Genomic DNA, 13,361 nt, shown 5'->3' on the forward strand with positions numbered 1-13,361 from the left:
TACATTTTGCCTCATTTGCTTATTCTCTCAATTTTATACATTTTTTCCTAAATCATTTTAAATTAAGTTGGAGACATTGTGCCCTTTTATCCCTAATAATTCAGTGAGTATTTCCTAAGAAAAGGGGAGTTCTCTTAACTTATAACAGCAATACAATTATCAAATGTAGAAATTTTAACACTGATACAATTTGTAATAACAGCAAAACCACGTCCATATTCAAATTTGATCTCTTCCAGGAAACACATGATCTTTACTTGACCTATAACTGGTGATGTTAACTCTGATCATTTTGATTCACTTGTCCTGCAAGGCTGCTGCTGCTGCTAAGTTGCTTCAGTCATGTCTGACTCTGTGCGACCCCAGAGACGGCAGCCTACTAGGCTCCTCCATCCCTGGGATTCTCCAGGCAAGAACACTGGAGTGGGTTGCCATTTCCTTCTCCGATGCATGAAAGTGAAAAGTGAAAGTGAAGTTGCTCAGCCATGTCCGACTCTTCGTGACCCCACGGGCTGCAGCCTGTGAGGCCCCTCTGCCCATGGGAGTTTCCAGGCAAGAGTACTGGAGTGGGTTGCCATTGCCTTCTCCACCTGCAAGGCTAACCTCTGTAAAATTCTTATTTTCCCTTTGTAGTCAATAAGTAATTTATGGGAGACCCTTTACTGTGTAACCATCCTGTTCCTCCAGGTTTACCATCCATTACTGGAAGAAACACAAGCTGGAATCAAGATTGCCGGGACAAATATCAATAACCTCAGATATGCAGATGACACCACCCTTATGGCAGAAAGTGAAGATGAACTCAAAAGCCTCTTGATGAAAGTGAAAGTGGAGAGTGAAAAAGTTGGCTTAAAGCTCAACATTCAGAAAATGAAGATCATGGCATCGGGTCCCATCACTTCATGGGAAATAGATGGGGAAACAGTGGAAACAGTGGCAGACTTTATTTTTTGGCTCCAAAATCACTGCAGATGGTGATTGCAGCCATGAAATTAAAAGACGTTTACTCCTTGGAAGGAAACTTATGACCAACCTAGATAGCATATTCAAAAGCAGAGACATTACTTTGCCAACAAAGGTTCGTCTAGTCAAGGCTATGGTTTTTCCAGTGGTCATGTATGGATGTGAGAGTTGGACTGTGAAGAAGGCTGAGCACCGAAGAATTGATGCTTTTGAACTGTGGTGTTGGAGAAGACTCTTGAGAGTCCCTTGGACTGCAAGGACATCCAACCAGTCCATTCTGAAGGAGATCAGCCCTGGGATTTCTTTGGAAGGAATGATGCTAAAGCTGAAACTCCAATACTTTGGCCACCTCATGCAAAGAGTTGACTCATTGGAAAAGACTCTGATGCTGGGAGGGATTGGGGGCAGGAGGAGAAGGGGACGACAGAGGTTGAGATGGCTGGATGGCATCACTGACTCAATGGACTTGAGTCTGAGTGAACTCCGGGAGTTGGTGATGGACAGGGAGGCCTGGCGTGCTGCGATTCATGGGGTCACAAAGAGTCGGACACGACTGAGCGACTGAACTAAACTGAACTGGTTTTCTAACTCCATCATATTTGTTAGTCAGCATTCTACTAAAGGGTTTCCCAGGTGGCGCAGTGGTAAAGAATCCACCTGCCAATGCAGCAGAGGCAAGAGACATAGGTTCCATCCCTGGGGTCGGGAAGATCCTGTGGAGTAGGAAATAGCAAGCCCGCTCCAGTATTTATGTCTTGAAAAATTCCATGGACAGAGGAGCCTGGTGGGCTACAGTTCATGGATTCACAAAGAGTCCAACATGGCGTGCGCTCTCTCTCTCACACACACAGTCTACTAAAAAGAAGAATTTTCCCTCTTCCCCCATTTATTTGATCACTTCTTTATTTATATCAGTAAAGACTCATTGGGTTACCATTTTAGTCAATCGGTTATACTCTGTTACTCTCATCATGTATTTTGCTCATATTGCCCCAATTTGGCCAGTGGGATCTTCAAGTTAGCTCATGGGTCCTTTGACATATTCTCGTCAGTCTGATTCCCATCATCCTTAGACATTCCGTTCCAAAATGTTCCAAGCTTGTCTGACCCTTTCCATGGTCACACCTTGACTTTCTCAAAGGCTTCCAGACAGTCCTTGTGTTTTTTCCCTTCCTCCCGGCAGGCGGAACCTTAGAGCCCAGGATCTGGCCCGGAGCACAGCGCAATGGACCAACCTCTTCCGGTTTGGGCCGGAAGTTCCTCGGAAAGCGGCGGCTTGGCGTCAGCTGACCAGAGTCCGCGTAGAAGCGCTCCGAGGTCCGGCCGGATAGACTAACCCAGGTAAGAGACTGGCTGAGCGACCGACGGGCTGACAGGCTGGGGCGGCCTTGGCGGCGTTAACTGAGCAGAGGCAGGTACATAGGGGTTGGGTGGGGGGTCAGCTCGGGGCCGCCCAGGTTGAGGGACGGGGATCGGTTTCCGCCCTCACCGGGCCCACGGACTTGGACACTTGAGCCCAGAAGCGCAAAGACTTCAAGCCCGACTCTGGCCCAGGCCCTTCGTCCCAGGAGGGAGTTCAGGATTATGTTGTGGTCTTCTGTCCAGCAATTACAGTTTGGGGAAACTGAGGGCTAAGTAGAGAGAAGGCTCCCACAAACTCTCCCCTCCAGTCAGGAACTCACTCAGACTCCCAGTCGAGGCCGCTTCTCACGTGGGGGGTGCTTTTAATGAGTTTGCCCCCAGTGGAGAGGCCGAGGCCGGGCAGCGGGCTGAATAGAGTTGGCTTGGGAGTGAAGGACCAGAGTTGGAGACTTCGCCGCCAGCAGCCAGTCATGCTTTCCGTGCCGAGTCCTTTCCCCGTACCAGGTCTGTTCCTCACTTGTGAAACAGGGCAGTGTTTCTCTAAATACGGTTCTCACAGCCTGTGCTTTGAAATGCCGTGGGGTGCATACTTCCCAGTACAGGACTTAAATAAGAGCTCTGATTTAGAATCTGGGTCGGAACCGGGGAAACCGCATTTTGAACATATTCCTCGGGGGTCCTCTGCATACCCATGTTTGAAACCCACTGATGGTACGTGCTTTCTTGCTGTGGGTTCTAGAAATCCATTCTTTGCTTTGAGCAACTGGAACTCCTTCAGTATCTTTGGAAGAGGGTGCGGTGGTGTTTAGCCCAGAAAAGAGAGCAATGGAAGGGAACTGTCATCGAAAACAATGTTATGGTGAAAAGAGCTTCCACTTCATCTTTGCTGTTGAAAGAGGCAGGAACTAGGACCAATAGGTGGATTCTACAGGAAGACAAGATTTTAATTAAAGAACTTAAGGGTGGTCACAGGGGACCAGCAATGGAATGGATTGCCTCCAGAGGTGCTGTACTTCCTGTCGCAGGAGTTTTTAGATGAAAGTCCTTTTCAACTTTAAAGTGGCTAATTCTAAGTCTTTTTTTAAGTCTTCTCTGGTGCTCACTTCTTTTTTTCTGCCCTCTTTTTTTAACATCTATGTCTCCCCAGCCTACATCTCCTAAAAGTGAGGCCAGTGGGTCTGAATTTATGTAATCTCTTCCTTGTTCTGTGTACCATCCTTTTCAAGGACTTGGGAATGCCCCATCTGATCAGGGCCATTAATGTTTGTTGAATGAATAACAAAGCAGGGTCCCCACCCCCTCGGTTTGGAGCTTATTTTCCTAGAACAACTTGGAAATGAATCTGAAGACTTTGTGATTGATGAGGAAAACCCAGTAAACTCTTTGGACTCAGAGTTGAGGAGCCTGTGTCTGAAAGATCCCCTTGAGGTTGTTCAGGCCAGCCTCCCCCCAGCTCCGGGACATAAATTCCTCTTCCTCTGCTCCTGCTGCTAAGTCGATTCAGTTGTGTCCGACTCTGCGCGACCCCATAGATGGCAGCCCACTAGGCTCCTCTGTCCCTGGGATTCGCCAGGCAAGAATACTGGAGTGGGTTGCCATTTCCTTCTCCAATGCATGAAAGTGAAAAGTGAAAGTGAAGTTGCTCAGTCGTGCCGGACTCTTAGCGACCCCATGGACTGCAGCCTACCAGGCTCCTCATCCATGGGATTTTCCAGGCAAGAGTACTGGAGTGGGGTGCCATTGCCTTCTCCTTCCTCTCTCTAGCAGTGTGTTGTTATAGATGATGTGTCTACTGAGAGAATTTTTGCAATCTGTTGGCTAACTTCAGCATTAAAACCAGTCCTTTGATGGACTTGACTTGCCAGTTCATTCTCAGCCGTAGTCTGCAGATAATGCTTCTAGCGTGTCTTTAGTTTTCTAATAAAACATCAAAGCTCCTTATTTTGTGATTTACAAAACTCCAAGCAGATCCCTTTTTAAAAACCAGTTAGAATGCTTAGGTTGCCCAATGGAACAGAGGTTCCATATTATGACCCAATCCTGCTGACATGCCTTTGCCAAAAAAAGGTTAGATTTGAGCCAAGACTTCGTGCTTGTGTTTATTCTTCCTCCCTTTTTTGTGTTTCCTAGAATTTTTTTTTTTAAAGTTGTGAAGTGCTTATTCAGATGTTATCCAGGTGCTGAGTAAAATGGTTTTAATTTGGTGGTGTCTTTAAAACTTTTCAATCTGAAGTTTTCCTTTTAAAAAAGTACCTTAATCAGGATTTCCATAATGTGTTCTTCAGGCTGCTAGTCTGAAGAGAAGCCTCTGAAAAAAATATTCTGTGGTTAAAGTAAGTTTGGAAAAAGCTATGTATGAGTACCCCTTCTTAGAGCTTCTCAGCGTGTAGTATCTTGTCAAAGGCACTGAGACGTCGATAAGAAATGTGCCTAACCTTGTTTAATCTAGTGTTGCCAAACTTAATTGATGTGAAGCACTTTTTTTTGGGGGGGGGGGGTTGGGTAATGGAAGCACACTGGCAGATTCTGACCTGGAGCAGGAGTCTGCAGTCTTTGGCCTGGGGCCCAAATCTGACCCCACTGCCTGTTTTTGTGTGGCCTGTGAGCTGGGAATGGTTTTTACATTTTTTAATGGTGTAGATTACATCCAAAGAGGAAGAATATTTTTTGATATGTGAAAATTAAAAGAAAATCAAATCTATTTCTATCAATAAAGCTTTATTGGAACACAGCCACATCTGTTAATTTACATACTGTTTTTGGCAGCAAAGTAGAGTAATTGCTCCAAAAACCATATGATCTGCTAAATCTAAAGTATTTACTATACAGTGCTTTTCAGAAAAAAATTTGCCAACCGCTGACCTGCTCCATATACTTTTTTTTCTTTTTCTTTTGAAATGATTTTAGACTTCCAAAAAGAACGCATAAAGTTCAAGCATACTCTTAACCCAGCTGTCCCTAATGTTAACATTTACATAACCATAATAAAATTATCTGATAAATTTAGGATAAATACCGTGCTACTAACTATAGGCTTTATTCAAGTTTTGCCATTTGTTTCACTGATATCCTTTTTCTGTTCCAGGATCCAATCTAGTTTCCCACATTGCATTTAGTATCAAGTGTTCTTAGTCTGTTCAATCTGAGACAGTTGCTCAGTCTTTTTTGGCTTTCATGAATGTAAACTTTTTTTAAAAAGATGACTTTATTTATTCATTCATTACATTTTGGCTGTTCTGGGTCTTCATTGCTGTGTGGACTTTTCTCTAGTTGCAGAGCGTGGGGGCTACTCTCCAGTTGTGGTGTGTGGGCTTCTCATTGTGGTGGCTTCTCCTGTTGCAAAGCACTGGCTCTAGGCATTCAGGCTGGAGTGGTTGGGGCAAGTGGGTTCAGTAGTTGCAGCTTGCAGACTCTAGAGTGCAGGCTCAGTAGCTGTGGTGCAGACGTTTAATTACTTCTTGGCATCTGTGCTCTTCCTGGATCAGTGCAGTGCCTCCTGCATTGGCAAGTAGATTCTTTACCACTGAGGCACCAGGGAAGCCTGACTGTAAATTTTTGAAGAGAGGTGGCCAATTATTTTGTAGATGTTTCTCAAAGTTTTTGAGAGGGTGGGATAAAATTCACATATTATGAAATTCATCATTTTAATGTGTGAATGTTCCCAAAGTTATGCAGCCTTCACTGCTGTTTGAATTCCAGAGTATCTTCATCATCCCAAGAAGAATCCCCGTACATGTTAGCAGTTTCTCCCTCCTCTTCCCTCTTCCCATCCCCTGACAGCCACTAATCTGGAATCACATAGTATGTGGCCTTTTGTCTCTGGCTTCTTTGATTAAGCATAGTGTTTAGGGTTCATCCATGTCATAGCATGTGTCAGTACTGCGTTCCTTCCATGGCTGAGTAATATTCCACTGCGTGGACGCACTGTTTGGTTAGTTGTCAGTTGATTAACATGTAAGTTGTTTCTGCCTTTTAGTTGTTACGACATGCTGCTCTGAACATTCATGTGCAAAGTTTGTGTGAACATATTTTGAGTTCTTTTAGATGTGTATACCTAGGAGTGGAATTGCTAGGTCATATGGCAACTCTGTTTTTAACCTTTTGAGGACCTGCCTAACTTCTTTCCACAGCACCTCACCATTTCATATTTTCACTAGCAATATATGAGAAGTCCATTTTGTCCACGCCCTGTTCAACACTTGTTATTGTCCTTTATTATTTTATTATTTTTTCCACTCTAGTGGGTGTGGTGTGGCATCTCATTGTAGTTTTATTTGCATTTCCCATTTCCCTAAGACTTGATGTTGAATAACTTTTCACGTGCATATTGGACATCCTTGCATCTTCTTTGGAGAAATGTCTATTCAGACCCTTAGCCCTTTTGTAATTGAGTTACTTGTCATCATGTACAATTTTGCATGTAAATATTCAGAGTGTGCAGATCCCCTGAAGCCCCTTGAAGTAATTCAGCATGAGCTGAACTGCAAAATCTGAGGCAATGCCAGTAACGCCCTGATCTGAATGCAGTTGGATTTGGACATGTTGAAAGGGCTTCCCAATGGCTTAGCGGTGAAGAATTCTCCTGCCAGTGCAGCAGACACGGGTTCCATCCCTGGGTTGGGAAGATCTCCTGGAGGAGAAAATGGCAACCCACTTCAGTATTCTTGCCTGAAAAATCCCATGGACAGGGTAGCCTGATGGGCTACAGCTCATGGGGTTACCAAAGAGTCGGACACAACTGAGTGACTGAGCGTGAAGTTCAGAGTAAGTTGCCATTTGAAACTGCTGACCACTCAGAGCTTGGTTCAGCCCAACCACTGCTGACTGTGCAGAGCTGGGATGGCCACGTCCAGTGAAAGGGGTACCTCGGCCTCACCCCAGACATGATAAGAACACTAGGAGATGCTGTCATTCAGGAGCTACTCTTGTGTTTGTCTGATCACAGGCAGGGACTCGAGGAGTCAGAGGTAGTTGGCAAAGTCAGGACTGGTGATGGCCTTGGGCTGCTACCTGAGTTGGCAGAGCTACCAGTGCCCTCATACATCTCTGGACTCCAAAGCATTCAGTTCTCACTAGACTGGAAAACACACACACCAGTAATTATTCTTTTTTTTTTTTTTTTTTTAATTAAAAAAAATTTTTTTAAGGTCCATTTTTTAAGTCTTTATTGAAAATTTGTTACAGTATTGCCTCTATTTTATGTTTTGGCTCTTTTAAATTTTTTGGTCAAAGGCATTTGGGAACTTAGCTCCCCAACCAGGGATCAAGCCTGCAGCCCCTGCATTGGAAGGTGGAGTCTTAATCTCCGGACTGCCAGGGAAATCCGCACACCAGTAATTCTAATTGTGAAAGTAATTTGTGCTCATACTAGACATTTTGCAGAATGCAGAAACCGTCAGACAGTTTCCCGCAGCAGCTGAACCGTGTTACATTCCACCAAAAGTGCACAAGGGCTCCAGTTTCCCCACCTCCTCGCCAGCTCTTGTGCTCTTCTGTTTTGTTTTGTTTTCTTTGACAGTAGCCATCCTAATGGGTATGAGATGGCATGTCATAGTTTGATTTGCATTTCCCACATAATTAGTGATGTTGAGCATCTTCTCATGTTGTTATTGGCCATTCGTATATGTTCTTTGGGGAAATGTCTTTTGAAGTCCTCTGCCCATTTTTGGATTAGATTGTTCATTTTTTTGCTGTTGAGTTTTAGGAGTTCTATATATACTCAGTATATTGATCCCTCAGATACGTGACTGGCAGATATTTTCTCCCACTCTGTAAGTTGCTTTCTTACTCTGTTGATAATGTCTTTTTTTTTCCCCCGCTTTGGCCTTATGGCTTGTGGGATCTCAGTTCCTTGGCCAGGGATTGAACCCAGGCCACAGCAGTGAAAGTGCCAAATCCTAACCACTAGACAGGGAACTCCCCTGATCTGTTTTATGCATGCTCTCCTGATGGTCCTCCTTAGGACCTTAGGAGAAGTGGGATCATTGTTTTTGTCAAGTATATGCTGACGTTATTAAAACTCTTAGACAGTTTTGTTGTTACCTAGTTAAATCTTGTTGACCTTATTCATTTTCTTGATGTTCTGTCTTTAGAGTTTTTCAGAGGTCCTCAGCTTCAGATAAAATTTGAATTAATGAGATTTTGTGGACTCTGAATTGAATAACAATTCACTGGCCACATGAAAACAAAAGCTGAACTCTCACTTTGAAAAGGTTTTGGATGACAAAGCAAGGGCACACACAATCACCCCATCTGCAGGTGAGGACCCTGGCCTAGCTGAGAGGGCCAGCTGAGAGCTGGACTAGGCCCTCTGGCTCTAGGTTGTTCCTCTCACTGTATTATACTAAAAATTCACCATGCTTGCCTAGGACCTGTCCACTCTGAAGATCTTTCTTTGATACAATGTTTTATCCAGTTACGTTGATTTGAACTGAAATTGTCAAATTCCCTTTTGTTTATTGACATATTTATTGAATGTATATTGTCTGTCACGTACTGTGCATGTGACTCTGGGAGTGTTTAACTGGAGTAAGCAAGACAGTTCAGTGAATAATTGATCCTCTGTGTGAGTAGTGTTATCTCTAATACAGATCGGTACTAATCTAGGGAAACCTGAACTTTCTATGGTCCCATATCCATAATCTTTTTTTTTCCCCTTATATCTGTTGAAGAGTTTTGGACAATGCTTAAGAAAAAAATTACTCTAAAACAGTTATGTAACATTTCCAGTTCTGAAAAACATCCCTGAAGAATGTCTTGTACTTTTAGAACACTGATTTTCTACGGCTTTAGTTGGCTACATTGATTCATCTTGAGTTGTACAGTTCAAAGTACTCCTGGGCATCAGATCCATCAACCTACATGCATTTATGAGGTGCTCTTGAGGTGTCTAGCCCTGTGCTAAGGCACTTAGGGTCTGGGTCTGGACTTGAGAGGACATACAAATGAATCATTGAGGTACTTAATTGAGCACATTGGCTTGGGAGTTGAAAACTGCCTCTGACTGGCTCTGTGACCATGGGCAAATGACCTAACTACTCTGCACCTCAATCTGACATCGCAGGGGGTGCTGTGTATGGTAGGGAGTGTTTACCTCGAAGGCAGGTTGTGAAGATTGGATGAGACAGTTTGTGTAAAGGGCTGAGCACAGTGTCAGCTGATGTTACTCATAGTGGTAATAGATACAACAGTTCCCTCCTGACCGTAACACTGTTGGGGGAAATCTGATTTTGCCCAGGTCAAAAATCGTGTCTTGGTCTGGATTTGCTCATACACAGTTCTGCTGTCTCATCTACAATGCCTTCAAGGAACAATGCTCATTCAGAAAGGGAAGTTTTGACTCATTCATTCAGCAAATTAATCAAATAAATATCTGCTGACTGCATAGATCCGTGGGGAGTGTGAAGAAGTAGTTACACCTTCAGTGTGCTCTGTGAAACCTCAGTGGAGGGGTATTAACTCTGTGCCAGCCCTCATTGTTTTATCTCTTTAATCCCTCCAACTACCCTGTGAGGAAGGTAATTGCCCCATTTTAACAGATGGGTAAAAAAGGCCTGAGAAGGTAATGCGCGAGGTCACAGAGTAAGTGGTGGATCTGAGATTTGAACCCAGAGCCATCATATTCCTCTGTGCCATGATGATTTTTAAGGACAAAAGCCCATAAAAAGTTAAAGAACATTTTAAGACAGTGGTATAAGGAATGACAGAAGGCAGCCTTTTGGTCCTTGAAAGTTTGTGCTGGGGTTATCTGAATCCTACCCCGTCCTTGCCTATGAAACCTGGTAAGCTTTAAGAAAAGTCATTGACACTTGATGCCAAACAAGCTAAAACACTTTTGATTTAGAAATGATGGAAGATAGGACTTCCCCGGTGGTCCCCTGGTTGGGATTCTGTGCTTCCACTGCAGGAAGCGTGGGTTTGATCCCTGGTCGAGAAACTAAAATCTTGCATGCCACGCAGCGCAGCCACAAACACAAAAAGGAAAAAGAAAAGAAAAGAAAAAAAAAACAATAATAATAACTGAAAAAAAAAAAACCACCGAAAAACAAATAATTGAAGACAATGTGAGAAAGTTGAAGCAGCTGAGCCTAGAATTTCCACTCAAATACGTGTTATGTTTGGAAATTGTTACCTATAAGGCCTGGTCTAGTGCATGGGATATAATGGGTTTTAATAGTTAATTAGCAAATGAATTAGTGAATTTAAAATATCTTCCCAAACTGCCAAAATTACCCTATTTTCCCCATGAGACTTAGGATGCGTTCTCTTTTGAAAACGTGTATACTGTTGGCAAAGATGGGAGTAACAAACACTCTTGTGTATTTTTCATGGGAGTAAAAATTTGCACATCCTTTTTCAAAGGCGTTGGTACAAAATTACAAATTTTAGATACCCTTTGACCCAGCAGTTCTAAGCTGGAATATGTCTTAAAGATGTAGTCTAGAACCATTGGTCTCCAAGGCCAAGAACAGGATGACTAGGTTGCATGGATGAGAGAGACTTTTCAGTCTGATCATTTTGTGCCTTTTGAATTCAGCCACATGAGTGTTACTCATTAAAAATATAAATCAATAAAATTTCAAAATGTGAAATGTCTGAAATAATTATTATGCTAAGGATCATTACAAGTTAGTATAGATATCTTTAATCAGATTGCTTTCCTTTTTGTCCTGTACTAAGATCTGAAATTCTGGGACATTTAACATTTTCCCATATTTTTCTGTGTCTTAATAATGTAGTACTTACTATGGAAAAAGTGGGAAGTACAGTTAAGTGTAAAAGCAGCTTTAAAAATTTGCCCATGGTTCCATTATCCAGAGACACTACAGATAACATTTGGGCCCCTTCCAATTTTTTTCTGTATCTTTTAACCTGTTAATATCATACAGTATGTTCAGTTTGGTATATAATTTTCTATTTTGCTTTTTTTTTTTTTTTTTACTTTATGCTATATAGAAAAATTCCCACATAACCAAAATCCTCATAGAAGGGTAATTTTTAGTGGTCTTATAATCTGTCGTGTGAATCTACCAGTTTAGTTTAGCCAGGGGATGGAGCTGGGTGGGGAAAGGAAGAGACATTGGGATCATGGAAGCCTTTGGAAGGTGAGGTAGGTCTGGGTTAGGTGGCTCAGCTGGGCATGTCAGCCTGACAGGCCAGGACTGAAGGGCACAAGGATTTCCACGCTTTCCTTCCTGCTTCGGCTGCAGACCTTGCTGCCCTGCTACCCCCACATGAGCTCTGGGCTCCAACCATGCTGAACTTGGCAAATTGAGTTGTCCACTTGTCTTGTGTCACCAGTAAGCCCTGCCCTCAGGCGCTCTGTACACACCACTGTCAGCACACTGGGCTGCCTGTTGGTTCACTTGCCTGTATCTCCCTTTAGACTGAAACCCTTTTTTATTTATGCCTTGAATGCCTGGCAAATAGGATCATTAATAAATCTTTGATGGTTGGTATGGGATTGGGTGGACAGATAGATTAGAGATACCCAAGAAAAGGACCCGTGCAGCCCTAAGGAAAAGAGGCCAGTTGCTTAGCCTCCTCTGTCCTTCTGGGCCTGAGAGCCCACTCATGCCCTTGGCCCTGTATTTGAGGGCTGGGCCTCTGTGAGCTAACTGTGGGACCAAAACTTCACGTAGACGCCAAAATTTTAGGGCCTGGTTTCTGTGTGTTCCGAGTTCAGTCACCCTCTTACTTAGATTTCCTCCCACTCTAACCTTCTGTGAGTATGATGTCGACATTCTTAGAATGTGGGTCCCCTCTCTGCCTGTGTGTCCAGCAGCAGCCTGATGAGCCATGAAGACAGGCTGGGGCTCGCCACTGGTCCTGACAGAAGACTTCTTTGTGAACACGTGTCTGCCCATAGAAACAAGACCTCTGCGGGATCACCTCTCACATCATGCTAGTTATTTATCATCCAAATCTGTAATCTTCATAGTTAGAACCAACGTTTCCAGATGTCTCTGTACACTCTGGTCAAGGAATTCTTAGAGTTAAAGGGGCAGGGAAGGAAGATTATGCATTCCTGCAGTTTTCTCTAGGACCTGAGAACTGAACACAAGAGTACTGCAAAGAGATTTCTTCACGAGCTCACATTCCCTGGTAGTTCCTTCAGGGATATGCAACTCTTGCTTTCTCTCTTCTGCTTCGATCCTGTGAGGTAAGCCAGGCCAGCTCTGGGAAGGTCGTAGGAGTGAGGATGCTCAGTCAGTCCACTCCAGCTGCCAGGCTTGGTGTTCCTAAGGGATCATGGAGTATTACAAACCTGCCTTAGTCCCAGCACTATGTGTGGTGCCTTGGACATCTCAGATTTAGAGATGTTTTTCAGAGCAAGGTATGAACTTGTTCTTTAAATGATCAGCTTTGTCACGGATGGTCCAGGTGCTGGCTGGTCTGAGGCAGACTTGTCCCTGCCTCTGCCTGCCCCCTGAGTTGACCTGACTTCTCCGTGGTCCCTGTGGGCTGTAGCTGGGGTTGGGCATTCTGAAGGACAAGCCTTGAGGTTATTGTCTTTCCAAACTGCATTCTGGTAGAGTTCTACTATTTGAGAGCTGATTTTCCAGAACACTTCATCAGAATCATCTGGAGTGGACTGTGGGGACACTTATTTAAAATACACGTTCTTGGGACTTACCTGATAGTCCAGTGGCTAAGACTTCTCACTCCCAATGCAGGGAACCCGGGTTCAGTCCCTGGTCAGGGAATTAGATCCCACATGCTACAACTAAAGATCCTACAATGAAGATCAAAGATCCCACCATCCAGTTCCAGGTCCTGTTTAAATCACTGAGGGAGTCTAGGAACCAGATCTCTGGGGGGCTGCCGTGTTTAGGAAAAACAGGCAAGTTTGATGGAGCTCCTTGTTAAAGATTATTATAATTAGCTCCTATTCTAGACTCCAGGGACTCAGCATGGTCTTACTCTTCTTTATGACTCTGTCACCCCAGGTGGTAGCACCAGGCCTCCATTGTAGTTGGAGTAGAGATCCTTTGGTCTCAGGCATAGATGGATGAAGGGTGAGTTTGCTTTGCAAT

The 13,361-nt window shown here is 43.8% G+C and overlaps 1 protein-coding gene across 3 annotated transcripts in view; it reads left to right on the plus strand.

Annotated features, from left to right (window-relative positions):
* The first annotated feature begins 2,194 nt into the window (after positions 1 to 2,194).
* Positions 2,195 to 13,361, plus strand: part of RNF185 (ring finger protein 185) — a 30,214-nt gene continuing 19,047 nt past the window's right edge. The window contains exon 1 of one of the 3 annotated variants that reach the window (XM_070769884.1): positions 2,195 to 2,304. The gene's annotated coding sequence lies outside the window, so the exon portion shown is untranslated. Of the gene's footprint in view, positions 2,305 to 2,354; positions 2,379 to 11,423; positions 12,488 to 13,361 lie in introns of those variants that run through there. The other 2 variants (XM_019977649.2, XM_070769885.1) reach the window with 2 other exon arrangements.

Source organism: Bos indicus, chromosome 17, assembly GCF_029378745.1.
Source record: "Bos indicus isolate NIAB-ARS_2022 breed Sahiwal x Tharparkar chromosome 17, NIAB-ARS_B.indTharparkar_mat_pri_1.0, whole genome shotgun sequence".
Taxonomy (NCBI): Eukaryota; Metazoa; Chordata; class Mammalia; order Artiodactyla; family Bovidae; genus Bos; species Bos indicus.